Source organism: Mustela putorius, unplaced genomic scaffold (genome assembly GCF_011764305.1).
Source record: "Mustela putorius furo isolate JIRA1106 unplaced genomic scaffold, ASM1176430v1.1 tig00537303_pilon_pilon_pilon, whole genome shotgun sequence".
NCBI classification, from domain to species: domain Eukaryota; kingdom Metazoa; phylum Chordata; class Mammalia; order Carnivora; family Mustelidae; genus Mustela; species Mustela putorius.
Window position 1 is genome coordinate 1,441,255 of NW_025422441.1, and position 21,234 is coordinate 1,462,488.

Below are 21,234 nucleotides of genomic sequence, written 5' to 3' on the forward strand. Positions count from 1 at the left end.
TCCGAACCGCCTGCTCCCCGGCGGGTGTTGTAGCGCCCGCTCACCCTCTGAAAGCGACAGTGTCCTCTTCTCTTTTCTTCATAGTTGTGTCCGAGGGCGAGGGGCTCCCCAAGGACACTCTTTCCTGAGCGTCATAAGTTGGGGGTCTAGTGTTCGTGACTCAGAGAGAGCCTGAGAGAGAGGCTCCTGCTGGCTGCATCGCCACCTCACTCGTCCCAGCAAGGGTCGTGGCTGCAGGGGGGCCAGTGGCCCGCGCTCTGCTCCCCAGCAGCACTCGCCCCCGTCTCTCTGCTCAAGGACAGGGCTCCAGGAGCTGCTCCTCTCACCGCTGTCCCCTTGGTAGAGCAGCGCCCCACCGGGGTATCAGCTGTGAGGACACCCTTCTCTTCCTGATGTCTCCTCCTGTCCAGCGAGTCCCCATTTGTCTACTTTTATAGAAAAGTGGCCGAGAACCTTCTCTGTGTTCTGTGGCTGCTTCTCCTCTCGCTCCTGCTCTAGAAGGGTTCCCAGCCGTCACTCCACAAACACAACTGTGTTCATGTCCACCTGGGACCGCTGCGGTGCAAGCCCAGGCATTGACTTCAGTCCCCGACTCACTCCTTGCTCACGCACTCAGTGCTGGGGGGTCTCCTTCCTGCGGCCCCTCCCCCAAGAGACCCCCAGCCCCACTCTGGCAGGGCCCCCGGCTTGGTTTTCAGACTTGGCTACCGAATTCCCTGGTGGCCTGTCTGGTGGCTTCACATATCTGTAAAAATGTATTTCCATCTCCTGGTTCCCCACTAAGGAAAAAAAGTCAAAACTTGGGAATAAGGTGAAAAGATTGACTTGATTGGAGAGAGGCTTGTTGTCCTCAGCTGAGCTCGGGCACCCTGTTCTCCCCCGCCCCCGGCCTCTACCCCGCCCTCAGCACACACGCCTCTCCCGCCCCATCTAGGTGTCGACTCTCTGACTAGCGCGCAAAGTCCATGCAGAGAAGTTTGCGGTGGAGTCCAGCCGGTGCCCCAAACCCGCAAAATTACTTGGCGAACGGTGGGCGCTCAGTAAATACGTACTCACTGCTGCAGAGAGCTGCTGGTCGTGCGGCTCCTCAGGTACCACGAGTCGCGATGCCCTTCGGAGAGCCGCGTGTGCACACACGTGTGTGGGAGGGGCAGAAAGAGAGAGGGGACATGGGACTGAGCAGCCGAGACCCCTCGGCCGGGTGCTGCTGCTCTCACAGGTCCAAGGCCCGGTCCCTTCATGGGCTCTTCTCTCCGTAGAGGAAGATTAACAAGTACGCGTCGGACTGCACCAGTACGAAGGCAACAGCACTCCAGGCTGGGTTCACGACTCCATCGTGTGTATGATCACATCAGCATTATTGTTATGACTCTTTCATTGTCGTTTACAAAAATTAAAATGAAAACATTTTCCCACAATATAACTCAGAGCATGGACCCCAGCCCTCCTTGGCCTGACGGGGAAGTGGGCCTTGGGGGGTCTCGACTCCGTAAGCAGGATCTAATCCTTCAGTGGAGGACCAGGGGAATCTGGGGCCTTAGCGGGGAGGAGTGTGCCCAGGGCATGGAGGAGTGGGAAGGGGGCAGTGGGGAGTGTTCCCCGGGCATGGAGGAGCACGGTGTGCCGGCTGGCCTCCTGTCTATGCCATGTCCCTCCTTCCAAGCACCCCTCACCTTCCATGCTGGCGGCTCTCCCAGATCTTACCGGGAAGGAAGGACCAGGATCTAGGCAGTTGGTATTCTCTTGCCTTATCTTCAGAAGGACAGACAGCCTCTGAGCGGAAACAGATATGAATTTTATTCAGATAAGGGGAAGGCACGTCTTACCCAGGGCAGTTAGGAGAAGGAGAGCTGTAAACTTGGTCTGTCCGAGCACCAGACCCTGGAGCCCTGGAGGCTCCGCCTAGGTGAGAGGCACATGGGCACCAGGGGAGCTCCTGGACAGAGGTGCTGGGTGTGCCCGAAGTCTCTGTCAGGGGAACATCCCAGACTGGGCTCAGGGATTACAGGGACTGAGCAGGGTGTGGGAGACATGTGTGCAGCTCTCGGCGGGTGGGTGGACGTGGGGTGGCATCAGGCCCCGGGGAGATGTTAGCCCTGTTTCCTAGGGGTGACGGGCGGGCTGCTTGCTTCTTATTTCAACTGCTGTGGCAGGGAAGAACTGAAGGACAGGAGGCCTCATAGACCCCGCTGAATCCCAGAGTCAGTCTTGGTCAGACCCAGCATCCTTCAGGTGGTCCAGCTGGGGTCAGTTTCCCCAGAGAGTTTCCTCCTCATGCACCCTGATCCCTGGCCTTCATCGGCAGGAAGGTCTCCCCATACCTGGCTTTGTGTGGAAGCCCAGGAGGACCTCTGGCCATGCAGTCACAGGGATGAGGGTGCTGATCCCCGCTGTCCCACCCATTAGCCTTATATACTCAGGCAAAGAAAGATGTTTATATTTTGGGCTTCCGTTTGCTGATTGTAAGGTAGAAGAATGACAGTCCCTCCTCCATAACCTTCTAGCTATGTGACTATCAGAAACTGCGGACCAGGTCACACCTGAGGGCTCAAGACTGCTCATGGTTGATACATGAAAGCAATATCATAACTACCATGGTTCTTACACGTTCAGTATGGTTTTACAGATGGAGGAAAAATCTTGGAGGCCAGGAGTTAAAAACCACTTCTCCAGGCTCCCAGAGTGGGAGCTCACTCTGCGGCTCAGGCTGCCCAGGCTGCCTCGGGCCATCAGGGAGCACGTTGGTTTCTGGAGGGAGCCTGGTGCTGGACAGGGATGCCTGGTGCTGGGCTTGACACAGTGCCCTTGGCATATACTGAAGGCTGAGAGGGACTGATCAGGAACGTTGACGAGGAACATGCATCACAGCTGGGAGCTGGTTGCATCCAGATGTTCCAAGTGACCCAGAGCTCTGTGCTGCAGGATATGGCTCTTGGGTTCTGCGGTCAGTGGCTGGTCACTGTGTCCACACGTGGCCGCCGCCGCTGCTGGGCTCACACTCATGGTGTATGCTCTGCAGAGTACCTCAGCTCCTGTTCCTTTCCCTTCTCTTCTTCAAAAGGAAGCTCTCCCAAAACTGAACCAGGAAGAAATAGAAAACCTGAACAGACCCATAACCTAAGGAGATTGAAGCAGTCATCAAAAATCTCCCAACAAACAAGAGTCCAGGGCCCGATGGCTTCCCAGGGAAATTCTAATAAACATTTAAAGAAGAATTAATACCTATTCTCCTGAAACTATTCCAAAAGATAGAAATGGAAGGAAAACTTCCAAACTCATTTTATGAGGCCAACATTATCTTGATCCCAAAACCAGACAAGGATCCCATCAAAAAAGAGAATTATAGACCAATATCCTTGATGAACACAGATGTGAAAGCTCTCACCAAAATACTAGCCAATAGGATCCAACAGTACATTAAAAGGATTATTCACCACGAACAAGTGGGATTTATTTCAGGGCTGCAAGTTTGGTTCGACATCTGCAAATCAATCAATGTGATACAATACATTAAAAAAAGAAAGAACAAGAACCATATGATACTCTCAATAGATGCAGAAAAAGCATTTGACAAAGCATAGCATCCTTTCTTGATCAAAACTCTTCACAGTGTAGGGATAGAGGGTACATACCTCAGTATCATCAAAGCCATCTATGAAAAACCCACCATGAGTATCATTCTGAATGGAGAAAAACGGAGAGCTTTTCTGCTAAGGTCAGGAACACGGGAGGGATGCCCATTATCACCACTGCTAGTCCACATAGTACTAGAAGTCCCAGCCTAGGCAATCAGACAATAATAAGAAATAACAGGAGCCAAATTGGCAAAGAAGAAATCAAACTCTCAGGCTTTGCAGATGATATGTTACTTTTTATGCATAAACCCAAAAGATTCTACCCCCAAAACTGCTAGAACTTATACAGGAATTCAGGAAAGTGTCAGGATATAAAATCAATTCACAGAAATCAATTGCATTTCTATACATCACCAGCAAGACAGAACAAAGAGAATTTAAGGAGTCAGTCCTATTTACAGTTGCACCCAAAACCATAAGATACCTAGGAATAAACCTAACCAAAGAGGCAAAGAATCTGTACTTAGAAAACTATAAAGTACTCATGAAAGAAATTGAGGAAGACACAAAGAAATGGAAAAATGTTCCATGCTCATGGATTGGAAGAACAAATACTGTGAAAATGTCTGTGCTACCTAAAGCAATCTATGCATATAATGCAATACCTACCAAAATACCATCCATTTTTTTTCAAAGGAATAGAACAAATAATCCTAAAATTTATATGGAACCAGAAAAGGTCCCGAATAGCCAGAGAAACATTGAAAAAGAAAACCAAAGTTGGTGGCATCACAATTTCAGACTTCAAGCTCTATTACAAAGCTGTCATCATCAAGACAGCAAGGTACTGGCACAAAAACAGACACATGGATCAATGGAACAGAGTAGAGAGCCCAGAAATGGACCCTCAACTAATCTTCGACAAAGCGGGAAGGAATGTCCAGTCTCTTCAACAAATGGTGCTGGGAAAATTGGACAGCCACATGCAGAAGAATGAAACTGGACAACTTCTTTTTATTTATTTATTTATTTATTTGACAGACAGAGATCACAAGCAGGCAGAGAGGCAGGCAGAGAGAGAGGGGGAAGCAGGGTCCCCGATGAGCAGAGAGGCCAATGTGGGGCTCAATCCCAGGACCCTGGGATCATGACCTGAACTGAAGGCAGAGGCTTAACCCATTGAGCCACCCAGGTGCCCCGAAACTGGACCATTTCCTTACACCACACACAAAGAGACTCAAAATGGATGAAAGACCTCAATGTGAGACAGGAATCCAACAAAATCCTTGAGGAGAACACAGGCAGCAACCTCTTCGACCTCAGCCGCAGCAACATCTTCCTAGGAACATCGCCAAAGGCAAGGGAAGCAAGGGCAAAAATGAACTATTGGGACTTCATCAAGATCAAAAGCTTAGAGCAAAGGAAACAGTCAACAAAACCAAAAGACAAATGAAAGAACTGGAGAAGATATTCACAAATGACATATCAGATAAAGGGCTAATATCCGAAATCTATAAAGAACTTATCAAACTCAACACCCAAAGAACAAATAATCCAAGAAATGGGCAGAGGACATGAACAGACATTTCTGCAAAGAAGATATCCAGATGGCTAACAGACACATGAAAAAGTGCTCCACATCACTCGGCATCAGGGAAATACAAATCCAAACCACAATGAGATCCCACCTCACACCAGTCAGAATGGCTAAAATCAACAAGTCAGGAAATGACAGATGCTGGCGAGGATGCGGAGAAAGGGGAACCCTCCTCCACTGTTGGTGGGAATGCGAGCTGGTGCAGCCACTCTGGAAAAAACATGGAGTTTCCTTAAAAAGTTGAAAATAGAGCTACCCTATGACCCAGCAATTGCACTACTGGGTATTTACCCTAAAGATACAAATGTAGTGATCCGAAGGGGCACGTGCATCCGAATGTTTATAGCAGCAATGTCCACGATAGCCAAACTATGGAAAGAGCCTTGATGTCCATCAACAGATGAATGGAGAAAGATATGGTGTATATATACAATTGGATACTATGCAGCCATCAAAAGAAATGAAATCTTGCCATTTGCGATGACATGGATGGAACAAGAGGATATTATGCTTAGCGAAAAAAGTCAATCAGAGAAAGACAATTATCACATGATCTCTCTGATTTGAGGAATTCGAGAGGCAGAGGGGGGATTATGGGGGGTAGGAAAGGAAAAAATGAAACAAGATGGGATCAGGATGGAGACAAAGCATAAGAGACTCTGAATCTCACACAAAAAACTGAGGGCTGCTGAGGGTGGGGGATGGGGAGAGGGTGGTTGGGTTATGGACATTGGGGAGGGTCTGTGCTATGGTGAGTGCTGTGAAGTGTGTAAGCCTGAAGATTCACAGACCTGTGCCCCTGGGGCAAATAATACATTATATGTTAATAAAAATAATAATAAAAAAAAGGAAGCTCTCCACCCCCCGTGGGGCAGGCTGGAACTCGTGAGCCTGCCAAACATTTCCCCCTTTCCCAACTTTCCTTTTTTCTATTTTTTAAAAAAAATATCTTATTTATTTGACAGAGACAGCAAAAAGGAGTGGGGGGGACAAGCAGGGTGAGTAGGAGAGGGAGAAGCAGGTTCCCTTGGGGGCAGGGAGCCCAGTGCGGGGCTCAATCCCGGGGCCCTGGAATTACGACTGGAGCCGAAGGCAGACACTTCACTGAGCCACCCAGGCGCCCCTCAATTTTCCTTTTTTGAAGCAGATTCTGAGTGGTCCCTTCAGAAAGGTTCTGGATAATGAGATGCTTGGCTGAAAAGTTTCATTCAGCGGGTACGCATGGCTGTGTGGTGGGCTGAGCCATGCTTCCGCCTCGGAAGTCATTCTCCTCGGTGCTGTGAGCACACTGTCCTCTTCTCCGAAACCTAATGACCTCAGCACAAATGCACAGGACATTTGTCTGAGATTTTTTATGGAGGGGGGAGAAGTTATTTATTTGAGAGACAAGAGAGAGGATGGGCAGAAGCAGAGTGGGAAGCAGACTCCCCACTGAGCAGGGAGCCTGACATGGGGCTCGATCCCAGAACCTGAGGATCATGACCAGAGCTGAGTGCAACCCACTGAGCAACCCAGGTGCCCCACATCATTTGTTTTGTGTTCAAGGATTGTAGCGTTCAAGGATAGCTAGTTGTGTGTAATCCCTAGTGCTCATCAGATCACATGTCCTCCTTTTTTTCGTTAAGATTTTATTTCTTTGTCAGAGAGCGAGCGAGCGTGTGAGCACAAGAGGGGAAGCAGGAGAGGGAGAGGCAGACTCCCCACTGAGCAGGAAACCCGATGCAGGGCTTGATCCCAGGACCCTGGCATTGGGACCCGAGCTGAAGGCAGACACCTAACCTTCGGAGCCACCCCGGCACCCCAGGACAGGACTTTGAAAGACCGCGGCGACACTGAAGACGTAGGGCGGCAATGGTCTGTCTGGCAGTATCGCGACAAGAGAAGGAAGCTGATGTCCACAAGGCGGGAGGGACACCTGTTCCCGCCCGACAACCAGGAGAAACACCCTCATGCTGGCTAAGGGTTCTTGTCACTCACGTCCTCAGGGAACCCTCACGCTGAGGGATGAACACAGGACGTGGCCCTGGGCAGGGGACCATGCTTGGGTGACTGGAAGAAGCCAGAGAAACGCCCATGGGCAGTGCGGCCTCAGCCTAGGCCCCCTCTGGCCAAGGAACAGGTGCCCTGCTTGGGGACATCCACGATGTGAAGGTCTAGGCAGCCTGTGCATGGGAAGTCCTGACGAGATAGGAGTGAGGATCATCAAGCTGGGTCTCTCCAGATCGCCTGGACCATTTTCAGAAAGAGCCCAGGGACATCCACCGCCCAAGGACTCAGGGAATGCCAAGCGGGACTCACGGGAAGGGACTGCCACGAGCGATCACACAGTGAGACATCGGGAGCCACGCAAAACGAGAGATGACCTTGACCCCGAGACCCGTTACTGGGAGGTCATTCCAAGATGTGTGCGGTCACTGCCAACCCAAGGTCCTCCGCTGGCGGGAAGGGGTGCGGGGAGGGCCTGACAGGCGGGGGTCGCAGGGCGCCTCTGCCCGGGGGAGCTGCGAGGCTGTGCAGCAGGAGGGACCCTCTGAGCCTCGGCTTCCCGGCCTGGCCCGCACGCATGAGCTCCTCGCTCCCCTGGAGGGCTGCAGTGACCATGAGGTGAACACGTGTGCTGCCCGCAACAGAGCATCCCTCCGGCCGAGCCTCTTCCGTTCCAGGCCCGCCTCCCTCCCGCGATCCCACAGAGCAGGGCCGCAAACAAGGAAGCGACTTTGGAGCGGCGGGAGAAGCCGGAGCTGCTGACTGAGCGCCTGCTGCAGCAGAGAGCTGGGCCCTTGCAGACCCAACCTTGCTGTGTCCTCCCCGGGGCCTGGGGGGTGGGAATTCTCCAGCAGAATGCCCACGGGAAGCACTCGAGGCTCAGAGGGGTGAAGGGCCAGGCGCGATGGAAGGGCCAGGCCCGCGTGTGCCTGTGCCCGCAGGGTCCGGGAGCCGCTCTCTTCTCCACGGCTCCACGGCCCCTTGAGCCGTGCCTGGCGGGAGCGGGAGAAGCCCACGCCCCCCGCTGCGGCCCTTCTCCGCGGCCAGTGGAGCCAGAAGGGTGCACATCGCCTCCCTCCTCCAGGGAGTCTGGGCAGGACCAGATGCCCGAGGGGCCCCTCAGTGCAGGCAGGGCGGGCCAGACCAGGGTGGAGGGCAGCCCCTCCTCCTCACTGCCTTGCCTGGTTCTCCCCGGGTGAGGTGGGGGTGGGGTGGGGACGGAGGGCGAGCACAGCGACCCCACCCCCCAGCTTGGCCTCCCGGTGCCTTTCGACTTGCGGGTGTCACCTGGCCCCAGGCCGCGTGGGACGCACTGCTCGCTCCTGCCAGCTAGGAGACCCCAGCCGACTCTCAGCTGTTCAGAGCCTCTTCCTCCCAGGTCAGGGCCGGTCCCCTGTCCTGAGGGTCACTGCAAGAGGGCAGCCGGCACCACACACAGAGGGCTTCATTAAAGGGAGCATGTGCCTGTGCCTGGCTGTTATGGCCCCAAGCCTTCTTCTAGAGACTCCTCTGAGGTCGGTCACCCTGCGGCCAGCCAGAGGAGTCCACCTCCACCCAGCTGTCAGAGGAGGATCATTGGCCCAGATGTCCCCGGCAGCGCCTTAGAGGCCATCCTTCCAGGACACACGACTCCCGACCCGCGTATCTGGTTCCCCGGCTGGGTGCTTCAGCCACAACCAGAGCCTGGCAGTGCTGGGAGGGCCCAAGCAGCCTGAGCGCAACAGGTAGGGGGACTGAGAGCCCAGCTCGAAGCTCTGGGCCGGACGAGAGCAGTGCAGACAAGGAGTTTGAAGTGGCAACGGGCAAGACCGAGGGAGCCCCAGCTGTCAGCTCTTCATGGGGACAGAGTTGAGTACAGAGGCTGAGGGTTCCCCGAGAGACTAGACAGGGAGGCGGGCGCGGGGTGGGTCCGAAGACCCTGGAGCTAGTGTGGGGCGACAGGGGCTCTAAGGCCCTCCGATGGTGCTCCTTGGTGGACAGGGCGCTGGCGGGACTGAGCACGCAGCCGGGACGTGCAACCCAGAGTCATCCCCGACCCTTCGAGCAAGGTGCTGGCCTGGCCGCACAGTGTCGCGGGGCAGGGAGCAGGGCTCTTGGGAGATAACGGGGTGGCCTGGGGTCAGGCAGGGGGGGCTGGTGGCGCGGCTGTCCCCACAGCATGGTGACGTGACTAGTTGATGGCCCGGAAGGTGAGGAGCGGGAGGGTGGAGGGGATCAGGATGAACTGGTACGTCATCTTTATATCCTCCTGCGTGAGGGTCTCCACCAGGAAGTGGTTCAGCACCTAGGACAGAGGCGCGGCTTCCACCTGCACAACTGCTCAGCCTGGGGTCTGGCCCAGCCTCCCCCTCCTCCTCCTTCCTGGGCCCTGCTCCGTGGGCTGCGTGCCGTGGGCTGCGTGCCGTGCCGGGGAAGCCAGTGGTTCCCAGCCAGGCCGCCCAGCACGCCCAGCCCCCACCCCACCCACTTCCCCCCACCCCCACCCTGGGCCGGGCCCGGGCAGTGGCATGTCATTGTGGCCAGGGCAGCCCCGGCCTGCTCACGTGGTGCAGCAGCAGCAGCATCTCTGTCTCTGCCAGGCGCCGCCCCAGGCACTGGCGCAGGCCGAAGCCGAAGGCCAGGCTGGGGGACCTGGTGCCGGAGCTCCTGCTGTCCAGCCAGCGCCTGGGATGATAGCGCTCCGGCCTCGGGAACACAGAGGGGTTTCGACCCAGGGAGTAGAGCAGCACCTTGACCACGGTCTGTAGAGAGGTGGGGAGGGGCAGCGTCAGCGCCTCGCTGCGGGCAAAGGTCAGCCGGGCCTGGCGTCTGCTGCAGGGGCTGTGGGGCCCCACTCACCCCTGCCGGGATGTGGTAGTTCTGCAGCACCACGTCCGAGCCCACCTGCCGGTCCAGTGAGATGCCCACGGGGTACAGCCTGTGCACAGGGGCATCCAAACGGGGGACCTCAGCTTCACCCGGGACCCTCGCTTGCGTTCTGCGGCCTTCCTAGCCCAGGAGGCACGGGCGAGGGGAGCTCCCCGCCACGCCCACAGGTGGCTTCGGGCACCGGGAAGCCCAGACCATGAGGGGCGGGCTCCCTGCACCTCCGGAGCCCAGGCAAAGCTCTCCCGGCCTGAGCGGTCCAGCCGAGGGGGCGCCCAGGGCGCTGAAGCGGGATCCCAGGGAGAGAAGCACCCCTATCCCTCAGGGAGAAGAAGAGGAGCTACAGGGCATGCATCTGGGGCAAAGTTGCTCGTCAGCCCCCGGATCTGTCTGCAGGGTGCGCTGAGCACGGCTCTCCAGACGCTGGGGCCGGGGGCACCGGGGCGGCCAGGGTCTGCCACACCCACCTCAAGGTCTCCTTGAGGGCCGCCCGCAGCAGCGGCAGCTCTGTGCTTGCCCTCTGGGGATTCTCAGTGATCCCGGCCTCGGCCACCAGGCTCTCCTGGCGTAGGGCCTGCTGCACGTCAGGGTTCCGCGCCAGCTCGAAGAGAGTCATCAGCAAGGGGTAGGCCGTCTGCGGGAGCCACGGTGCGGGGCTCAGACCTTGGCACAGGCCACGCACCTCCGACCCCAGGGGCTCTCCCCCAGGAAGACGCCCTTTCCCCCGGGGGGTGGACGTGCGTGCCCAGGGAAGCACCGACCCTGGGGATCAGAGACCTCAAGATCTAACACTCGCCTCATCTGCTTCCACTGAATGCCTCAGGGAAGGTGTCCCCATGTTTGGTGAAGACCCAGGCCGCCTCCTCCCATCGCCCCAGGGCCTGCTTCTCCCCCCTCGGGGGGTCCATCTACTCAAGTGTATAGGTACGGGGGGTGCGGGGGTGTAGCCCTTCATCCCCAGACCCCTTGGCACCCACTGCGTCATGTCCCCTGGGCTCCCATAGGCAGGTCAGCCCAGACCCCGGGGTCCCCACAGGAACGGGCCACCCTGGACCCTAAGTGGCCGAACTGCAGCCTCTGCTCATGGGCTTTCTCTAGCCAGTGCTCTGTGCCTCTGCTACGAAGCCTGCGGGCCTGGCCCAGAGCAGGACCTCAGGGATGCTGGCAGATGAGGGTTGGCTGTAGGGCAGGAGGCTCACTGCACTCCACACCCTGGGACCTGCCTGCACCTCCCTACAGCACCCCGGCCCCGGGGCTGGGCTGCCAGCTGCTCTCTCTTCCACAAGCTGGAGCCTCCGCTGCCCTCTGTGTCTTCAGCCCATCACCTCCGAAGCCTCTGTAACGACGGCCCAACGGACTGTGGCCCCGGCAGGGGCTCCTTGTGCGGGCATCCCTGCTTGTGCGCACCCCTCCTTGTGCAGCGGCCCCTCAGCCCCCCTCCTTCCCAGGGCCCAGACGTCGGCCGGGGTCTGCGCTGCTGCATGTTCCTGGGCCTCACCCATTCTGCACTGGGCCTGGAGCACGCTTCCCTCCAGAGCATCTGCAAACCCTTCCCTGGGAAGATCAGCTCCGGAGTGCTCTCCCCCCCAGCCCCCTCAGATCAGAGCCCTCCATCCGCTCCAAACAGGGCCTGTGGGAGCCACGCGCCATGGGGGTCTCTGCCTGTAGTCAGGAGGCTCCGAGTGCTAGGGCAGGGCTGGCTGCCGGCCTGACCGTGTCCACGCTCCCGGCGGTGAGTTCGATGGAGTTGGCCCTGACTGCCTCCAGGGTCATGTCCGCGTGCATCAGCAGCTCCCCCACGATGCCGCTGTAGTGCTGTGGGCCGCCGAGGGCCAACTCCTGGTAGATTTTCTGGATGGCATTGTTGGCTGTGCGGAAGGGGGAACAGGGGCCTGGGCCCGGTGCTGGGCAGCACCTGTCCTCATGCCGCCACCTGGCAGCCCCCCCCACCCCCAAGACTCCCTGTTCCTGTGCCAGATGCTCAGGACCGGCCCAGCCCAGCCTCCCTGCCAAGTCTCTTGGGCCCCGAGGACGCCATGAGCCCAGTGAAGTGGCTTCAGCGCCCCCCCCACCCCGATTTCGGTGAGTGGCTCCTGGGGGCCCTGGTGTCTTTGCTACTCGGCACTGCCTGCCCCCCGTCTCTGGGCCTCACCGTACTGGAAGATGTAGTCCCAGGACTCGAAGTGCTCCTTCCACACCCTGGCGCTCGTCCAGCGTGACAGGTCCCTGGGCATGAACATGAGCTGCGCGGTGGACTTCAACATGGCCTCCAGAGCCCGGATGAACTGCAGGCTGGCAGGACTCGGGCTAGGGCCGAGGAGGCCCAGCCGCTCTCCAAAAAGGGCTAAATTGCTGGCTGAGGAGAGGGGATGGCTGCTGAGCCTCGGGCAGCCGATGGCCTCACGGGGGCCTCCTGCAGCACACCCACACGGTCCCAGTCCAGTTCCTGGCTGCCCCTGCCCCACAGAGCCCGGCACCTCCCTACCTTCTACGGTGTAGTTGAGGATGCTCGGCCGGATGTCCAGCGTCAGACTGCCCCGGGCATTCTGCAGCACTCTTGACTTCAGGGCCTTTGAGAAATCCCTCGCCACCCTGTCCACCATGGGGATGTACTTCTGCACCGCCTGCGGCGACAGCACGTCCGGGTTGAGCTTCAGCCGGTTCGCGCGCCATTCGGGCCCGTTTCTGGAGGGCAGAGGGAGGAGCTTCAGGGAAGCCGGAGTCAGCAGCTCGGGGCCAGCCCCGGACACATCTTCTCCGGATGGGGTGTGGGGGGGGCGCGGACAGGGAGCTGCCCGCTGGGCCTGAGGGGCAGATGCCTGCCTGTCGGCCTCCGCCGCAGCCCTTTCTCTGGGGGAGGCCTTGCGTGCTGTGCCCAGCGTGCTCCCGTCTAAAGAGGGGCTGACCCAGAACTTCTGCCTGGCCACGCCACGAGTGGGTTCCTGGCGTTCACTCGTGCACACCTACAGGTCCCCTGCTGGCCCGTCAGCACCCGTCTGGGCCGTCCCTGTCCCGGGAGGAAGGAGGGAGGGGCGACGTCCTGTCCGCCTTTGCCACCCTGCTCACACCAGGCCCCAGAGACAGAGGCCCGGGGCCCGCTTCACCTCCCACCCTCCCCGTTGCTGAGAGTGCTACCCCTGCGCCAGTCACACCTAGTCCGTCCCGGCCCTGTCTCCTGGTCCTCCAGGGCAGGAGCCAAACCACGGGGTCCTGTCACGTGCTCAGAACAGAGCCCAGAATTGTACTTCTTCCTTTCCCAGCTGCATGACTTTTGTTTCTTTTTCTTGTCTGATCGCTGTGGCTACACCTCGAGTGGGTAAAGAAGCAGTAATAAAATGTTCTTCCCGCCTGTAGATGGCATGAGACTGTATAGAGGGAAAGCCCTAAAGTGTCCATCAGTGAAACCAACACAAAACAAAAAGAACTGACAACTGAATTCAATCAGGTCGCAGGACACAGAATCAATACACAGAAACCTGCTGGATTTCTGTACACTCATGATGAAGTAGCAGTAAATGATATGAAGAAAACAGTCCCATGTACGGTCGCACCCAAAATAACAAAACATCTAGGAATACGCTTAACCAAGGAGGTATGAGCCCCGTAGTCAGAAAGTCTACGACACAGATGAAAGAAACAGAAGGAAATGGAAAGCCATCCCAGGCTCATGGTAAGGAAGCACCAGTGGTGTTAAAATGTCCGTGCTGCCCAAAGCAATCTACAGGTTCGCTGCAATCCTTATCACAAGAGCGACATTTTTCACGGACTAGAACAACGAATGCTAAAATTTGGAGGGGACCCCAATAGACCTTGACTAGCCAAGGCAACCTTGAGAAAGAAGATGGAAGCCGGAACCCCGGAACCCCAGATTTCCACCCAGACGACAAAGCGCTAGCGATCAGTTCTGTGTGGTGCTGGCACAGAAGCAGGCACACCCATCGATGAAGGAGCATAGAAAGCCCAGAAGCAAACCCATGATTGGATGGTCCACTGTATGGCCGACCTATGACGAAGGAGGCAAGGACACCCGATGGGGAACGACCGTCTCTTCAACAAATGGCGCTGGGAAAGCTGGACAGCCCCATGCAGAAGAATGAAGCCGGACCACTGCCTTACGCCACACAGAAAAATAAACTTGAAATGGATGAGAGACCCACGGGTGAGACCTGAAACCACAAAACTCCTAGAAGACAAGGCAGGCAGTAATGACTCTGCCACGGGCCACAGAAACATTTTTCTAGATGTGTCTCCGGAGACAAGGGAAAGAAAAGCAAAATTAAGCTATCCGCACCTTGCCACAATTTGGAAAGGTTTTGCCCAGCGAAGAAACCATCAACAGAAGGAAAAGGGGGAAGCTCCTGATTGGCGGAAGATACTTGCCAGTGGTACGTATGGTAACCTTAATATCTAAAGCATACAAAGAACCAAGCAGCAGCACACCGAGCAAACAAACGATCCCATTAAAAATGGCCGAAGACCGGAAGAGACCTTCTTCCATGGAAGACCTGGCGATGGCCAACAGACACGTGAACGGGCGCTCAGCAGCACCCTTCATCACGGAGGTCCGCGTCAGCTCTAAGGACACATCACCTCCCAGCGGTCGGCTAAAATCAGAATCACAAGAAACAACGGGCGTTGGTGAGGATGTGGAGAAAGGGGAGCCCTTGTGTACCGTTGGTGGGAATGCAGACGGGTGCAGCCACTCTGGAGAAAAGTGTGGAGGTCCCTCAAAAAGCTAAAGCGAGTTCCACTACTGGTCATTTACCCAAAGACAATGAAACCACAAATGCGACGAGATACCTGCCCCTGTGTTTCCTGTAGCACGGGTACGATGGCCCAGAGAGGGATACAGAGAGATACTCGTCCACAGGATGGGGTACTACTCGGTCCCTAAAAGGAATGGGATCTTGGCCATTTGCGAGCCCATGGATGGACGCAGAGGGTATTAGGCTAAGAGAGAAATGTCAGTCAGGGTAAGACAGATTAGTATAAGGTTTCGCTCAAGTATGGAATTGAACAAAGCAAATGAACAAAGACACAGAGAGATCAAACCAAACGCGGAGTCTTAAATCCAGACAACAAACTGTGGTTGCAGGAGCGGGGGAATTCGGGGGTGGGGGACGGGGATCCAGAGTGCGCGCGTCGGGGTGAGCACTGAGCAGCACACGGAAGTGTTGAGTTTTCCACTGGACCCCGGGTCCTAGTGCGCCAGTTCCTGGGAGTACAGGTCCGTGAGCCGGAAGTAGCAGCAAGAGGAGAACAGGAGCGGAACAGGAGAGGGAGGGGAGGAAGAGAAGGAGAGACAGGCTAAGAAGAGGGGGAGCGGAGGGAGAGGGTGAGGAGGAGGAGGGGGAGGAGGGGGAGGAGGAGGAGGAGAAGAGGCCACAGCAGCAGCAGAAGGGAAGGGGAGGAGGAGCTGGAGGGCGGGGGGGGGGGGCCGGGGAGGAGAGAAGCTTCTCCCCCACAGGCTGATGAGGACCTGGTTAGAACAGTTTTCTCCGAGGGCACCAGGGTCCAGGGCATTGGCTGCTCCAAAGACAGGCCGATGCCCTCAGCGCACGGCGGGGAGGCCCCTGCATCCTCAGCCACACACTCAAGCAGAAACACCTTCTTGGCTTCGGCTGGCCGCCGCCAGGTCGTCAGAACGGTCGCGTGCACACACGTGCACACTTGCACACCAGCGAACACACATATGCCCGGAGAGATGCGCATACCACAGCGGGACGCCTGCACACGCGCTCGCTGACCAGGACGACACGCGTGAGCACGCCCACAGTCCCCACACGCACCGCTGCCACAGCACAGCTGGAGCGCTCAACCCACGCGCACACGGAGACACACGCGCACGTATGCAGCACTCACAGCGCACACCTACTCCGAGGCTGCGGACAGCTCCAGCCAGGAAGCCACACACACACGGGCACACGCACAGGCTCACGCTCGCACGGGCACCCGCGTAGAGTTTCGCTTCTGAACAAGGGCGCCTTTCCTACTGCCTGCCCTCTCCCCACCCCAGCCTCCCCATCCTGAGCTACCTGCGCTCACCTGGAAGTCCCACAGGGGACCTCGTGCAGAGGGCTGCAGTCCGGGGGGCCCTCAGGCTGACATGGACGCCTGGCCGGTGAACCCCCCCCCCCCAGGCCTGGGCGTCCCAACCTATAGGAAGGGAGAAGCCCACCCTGCCGGGACAACGCGCAGAGGCGGGCGCAGAGTGGGTGCTCCCTAGTGCCAGTGGTCATCCTTCCTCGTCTCTGGGACCACAGCCCCTTCCCGCCCCTGCGACACACAGGGCCCACCTGCTCTCAGGTTCTCCCTGGCCAGGGGCGCTTGTGGGCTTCTGGACCTGGCTGGACCCCGCACTGGGGTGCGCGCGACCCGTGCCCCCCCTCCCCCGCCCCGTCCCCCGCCCTCCACGCCACGGCCACCCCTCCTGGCTCTCACAGCAAGAACACGCCACATTTGTGCCCACGATGCTGTCGGTAGGCCAGCCAGGGATCCAGGAGCGGCCGCCAGGGCTGAGGGCTCTCGGCCCGCTGCAGGCTCTCCACATCCTCGGGCAGCATCACGTACACCATGTGTGTCCCTCCCACGTCATACCTGCGGGACAAAGCTCAGAGCCCTGCCACAGGGGCCTGCCCTCCCCTGGGCCTCGTTCCGCAGCACCAAGCCGGCCTGTCTCCGGGGGGCCTCTCCCTTCCAGAGCAGGCGCTCCCTCCCGCTGTCTAAGGCAGGAAGCCTCTGGGGCTCTGCTGTCTGCACTCCGCCCTCTCAGCGGCCAGTGGGACTGCTCTGTCCTCACCGAGAGCCGCCGCCTCCACGGTCAAAGGCCCAGAACAGCCACCCCTCGGCTCCCACCCTGCCTTCGTGACGGCGCAGACAGAGCCCAGGCCACGGGCGCCCGGCGGGGACGGGGCAGCGCTGGTGCGAGGCACCCAGCCGGGACTCCGTCGTCCGCAGGGACAGCCGGTGAGGGTGCTCTCTCGGCCAGGCGGGCAGGAAGGGCTTTACCTGAAGATGGGCCCCAGCTCCTGGAAGGTCCGGTGCATCTCCAGGTGGAGGTTCTCGGAGCCCCTGCTCCTTCCAGATCTGCAGCAGCCTCAGCCACTTGTTGCCGGGGGGCACTGGGGGATGGCTTCGAAGGGCAGCACCGCCTTGGGGGCCTGAGCGGCGCTGGTGCCCAGTGTGCGTGTGCAGCTCAGGGACAGCCGGCGCCCGGCCAGCCACCAGCGTGCCTTTGCCCCCAGTGCCATTCTGAAGCTCCCTCTGACCCTGGGCAGCGCAACCCTTTTATCTCGCCGGGAGGCCTGGAGCGGCCGACCTGACCACGTCACGGGAGAAGAAGCTGTCCCTGGAACCAGGCCAGGAAACCCAAGGCAGGGGTCAGGGCTGGAGGGCCTCCGGCTGTAGGCAGAGGAAAGAGATGGATGGGTGCCTTGTCTCCCACTGACGCAAGACCTGCGGGCGGGGTGGCTGTTGAGAGCCTGTGCAGGGTCTGGCCTGGGGGCTCGGTGGGCTCGGCCGGTCGGGCGGCGGGGTAGGGGCCCCTTCCGTCCTTCCCGTGGGGAATAGAGAGAGAGGAGAGCCGCCTGGGACAGGAGCTGGGGCGAGCGAGGGCCTCCATCCCATTAACGCAGGGCCTTTCTGTCTGCTCCTCCCCCAGGCCTTCGGCTAGGTGCAGGGCACCGGGACTCAAACCAGGAGCCGTGAGCTGGCAAGAGTCCCCGAGTCCCCGCCAGTGAGGCCTTTCAGTGCTGGGGGGGTCAGTCAGAGGAACCCAGAGACACACCTGGGGATGGCAGTGATGTGGCGGAGGCCCCGGGAGAGGCTCGCTCGCCTTGGCCCCAGCTTGGCCGGCCCGCCCGGGCCTGTGTTCGGGGCCACGCCGTCCTTTCTCCTCCTTCGGAAGCGGGCTCTCCGGGACGCAGACTCTGAGCGCAGGCCGGGGGGCAGCGTGGAGTCTGTGCTGGGGGTGCTGCGGGCGTGGGGCTGTCCACCCTCTGCAGGCTGGGCCCGCGGGTCGGGGTCCCAGGGCACCTATCCCCCCGACTCCTGGCAGCCTTTCCCATGGCCGCCATTGTTCCCATGCCCAGACAAGGGGACAGAAGCCCCTCGCTCCTGCTACCTCCCAGGGTCGCCCTCCTGCTGAATCCGTTCCCTGCTCCTGCCCCTTCCGTGGGGTTGGGGGCTTAGGGGAAGGTCTTCAGGTGCGGCGGCGGCCGAGGAGTCAGGACGGCCAGGCAGGCCCCTTCAGCAAGCTGAGATGTGTGCGGTGCCTCAGCCCCGGAGGCGGCCCAAGCGGTCCTCGGGCAGAGAGGCAGGCTGGAGGCACATCGGCCCACGCCACGCCGGACACTTCCTGTTGCCCGTGCCTGCCCCGTGGGCCCTCTGCCTCCCGGCCCCCTCCGGACCTCTGCTGCCCGTTCTCAGGCCTGACAGGGCTACCGCAAGGGGTCTGTTTCCGTGTCCCCACACAGCCTGCCGCGAGGACCTGGGGAGGCAGGTGGCCTGGAGCCAGCCTCTCCTGCCGAGAGGAACGGTGCAGCCGGCTCCAGCAGGGACGTGCCGGCGGCGGACGGTCCTGCACTTGCCCCGAAGTCCCGGTGCGGGCGGCGGCGCCCCAGCCCTGTGCCCAGGGTGTGCACCCAGGAGGGCTGCCAGCGCCGCTGCTGGGCTGCTGCCCCCCCCCCATGGGCCCACAGGCCGGGCAGGCCCTGGGGGGCGGGGCAGGGTGGCTGCTCTGAGGCAGAGCTGGGGGGCCCAGGCCCAAGCGGCCTGAGAGGGAGATCCCCAGCCCTGGCGCTGCCCGTGCCTGCTGACAGCGCACCAGCGGGGGAGGGAGAAGAACACAGTCGGAGGCGGGCCAGGGCAAGGCCAGTGCAAGGTTGTCCCTGAATGAGGCGGGCGCCCCAAGGCCCCAGTGTCCGGAAAAAAAGAACCGTCTGCTGACGGGCACCCTGAGCCCCGGGCCCGCCTCTGCAAAAGAGCTGAGGTTGGCACGTGGGCTGCTGGGAGCGAGTCCGGCAGGGTCAGCGCGCGCCGCCCTCCCTGGGGCTTGGGTCCCAGCTGTCCACACTTTATATCTAGTCCTTCCTGGCCCCAACGGCAGGGACGGAGCCCGCCCCCAGGGGGCTTCTCTGACGCCCTCCGCTGGGCTGCGGGCAGCAAACCCAAGCCCGGCCTGGCCCCATCAGCTGCCTCGCCATGCCCACGGCACAGGTCATGGGGAACACGGGGGCCCCTCTTCTGGAAGCAGGGAGCTCCGCACAGAACATGCCCTGGTACCCGGGAGTCTTCGCCCCTCTGTTTCCATTGTTGTGCCCGAGTTTTCCCCTCCGAGAGACCACCAAGGAGCCAAGCTCCGATGCAATCACGCGAGGGTTTATTTGTCAAGCTTAAGCTTGGGCCCCAAGTATACCCGACCCAGCGGAGCAGGGACTCGGATGCGAGCTTGGTAAAGGCAGGGGTGTTTATGGGTTCCTGCTACTAGAGCAGGGTGGGGATTCCTGGAACCAAAGCAGCGTGGGGCTTACGAAAGCGAAGTAGGGGAAAGTTCAGCCCTTGGACACAGGGTCTGAGCCGGCCGCCGGGGCTGTGGTGGCCGTACTTATGCGAGAGCTAAGCCTGACGGGGGATGGCCTTAATGTTCTCGGCCTCCACGCCATGATACTATATTCCCAACATGGCATTAAGTGTGCGCTGGTGCTCTAGGAGAACCGGGGGAGAAACGGGGAACGAGTGCCCCCCGATGTCCTGTCGGGGGGAAAGGGCTGTCACGGCCCGCGCGTGCGCACCACTGAAGGGGAGGCGATGGACGGGCCGGGCCGGGCAGCCTCCCTCCCTTCCCCCTTCTGCCCCTCCCTCCCTCCCGTGCTCAGCAGGCAGCACCACGGACCCGGAGCAAGAGAAGCGCCTCTTTGCCTTCCGAGCCGGTAGCCGGCTTCCCCCGGCGGGGGCGCTGCGCTGCCAGTGGCGTGCAGGGAGTAGGGCCCGCCCGCGAGCGCAGGGCCGGGGGGCCAGACAGCCCCGGGTGAGGAGGAACGCGTCTCAGCTGCTCACCGCTGCACCACACGCTCCGCATCAGGTTTGAGCCTGGCCAGAAGCTAGACGCTGAAGTGCACTACGTGTGGGCTGTTTTAAGGTCAGGTCCCCCATGAGGTCTGGGGGAGACGGAGGGGACCCCACGACGGGCCTTAGGTTGGGGGGGGAAACAGGGAGGTGGTGCGCCGGGATCGGGAGGTGGGGGAACTGCCCGCTCTTCTTCTAGGGCTGGGCTGGGTCCTTCCTTCCACTCCGAAGAGGGCCCCCGCGAGAAAGCAACAGACCTCGAGGCCTGTAGGACAACGTCAGTGGTCCGCGGGCACCAGTGCGGGGAGCCTGCTCTGGCCGGGCAGGGACCCAGTCAGGCCCCACGCTGCTCCTGGGTCCCCGGGACAGGAGCTTTGCCCCCGCGGCAGGCTGCAGACCAGCAGAGGGCAGGGCACCTGCTCAAATGCCCTGAAGCTCTGGACCGGAGCCCCTCCCACCAGACAGACTGACAGACCAAGGAGCAGACAAAACGGGCTCTAGCCATCCCGAGCTCCCTCCTCGCAGGCGGATCGCTGGCCGGTGGCAGACCGTCAATCCGAACGCCAGGCAGAGAGTGGCCCCCACAGTGGTCCGCAGCTCCTGCGTCGAGCCTGGGCTCTCTGAGCGCGCCTCCTGCGGTGCTCGGGGAACACGAGGGGCTCCAAGTGCAGTGTGCTGGCTTTCAGCTTGTCCTTCCGGCCGGACCAGCACCTGGGCCTGGCCGCGTGGGTGGCAGAGGTGACGTGGGGAGGACTCAGGCAGTGTTTCTCGAACGGACCCACAGCCCCGACGGGCAGGCAGCAGTGGCCGTCCAGCGCCCTGTGCCTCCTCCCCGCTAGGTTCTTTGGGGCCCTCGGGTGCTTTTCCACAGAACATGGGTGTCTCCAACCTCTGGACCATTGTGCTTCCTGCTTCCCTGCTGGGATCAACTCTGAGAACTGCAGAGCTCACTGCTTTGAACTTGGGTCTCCGGGAGGCCGGTGGCCGCAGTGGGAGAGGGTGTGTGTGTGTGGGGGGGGTATGTGTGTGCGTTCGTGCACGCGCACACACACACCTCTTCCTCTCTCTGTCCCTCTCCCACCCAGCTGCTCACCAGTGTGAGATGGGGACAGCACGAGGCCATGCGAGGGCCGTCAGCGAATCTTG

At 59.8% G+C, this 21,234-nt stretch overlaps 1 long non-coding RNA gene and 1 pseudogene across 1 annotated transcript; one reads left to right on the forward strand and one right to left on the reverse strand.

Annotated features, from left to right (window-relative positions):
• Positions 1 to 955: 955 nt before the first annotated feature.
• Positions 956 to 1,423, forward strand: LOC123390342. The gene is made up of 2 exons (XR_006604948.1): positions 956 to 1,091; positions 1,260 to 1,423. It is a non-coding gene; the product is annotated as an uncharacterized LOC123390342 (long non-coding RNA).
• Positions 1,424 to 9,328: 7,905 nt separating this feature from the next.
• LOC101677417 lies at positions 9,329 to 17,273 on the reverse strand (annotated as a pseudogene).
• Positions 17,274 to 21,234: the final 3,961 nt, after the last annotated feature.